Source organism: Odontomachus brunneus, unplaced genomic scaffold (assembly GCF_010583005.1).
Source record: "Odontomachus brunneus isolate Ranch 3 - 2012 unplaced genomic scaffold, Obru_v1 Obru_scaffold_307, whole genome shotgun sequence".
NCBI classification, from domain to species: domain Eukaryota; kingdom Metazoa; phylum Arthropoda; class Insecta; order Hymenoptera; family Formicidae; genus Odontomachus; species Odontomachus brunneus.
This window is the reverse complement of record NW_022639757.1, coordinates 66628-66992: the sequence shown is the minus strand read 5'-3', so window position 1 is coordinate 66992 and position 365 is coordinate 66628.

Here is a 365-nt window from a genome sequence, read left to right as displayed (position 1 = left end):
TTTTTTTTTTTTTTTTTTTTAATTTCTATGCCGATGTATAATTGTTATATAAGCAATTAAGACAGTGTCACGTCGCGATAATGGAAAATAATGGGAAAACATACTGTTTATAGTCATTGTAGACATAATGTGTTGGACGTATTTCACTGTGCATAATATGAACAAAATAAATGTATAATTCGAACAAAGCAGTCACATAACATGTTATATAAGAGTTACATCGCCAAGTAGGAAGTTACAACAAACATGTATGTTTCGATATTTGTTTTGATATTTGAGGCTTTCGTATGTATGTTATATGTTAATTGTTACATTGTGTTTGTTGAGATACTTCTCTGCTCATGTACAACTTGTTCGAATTATAT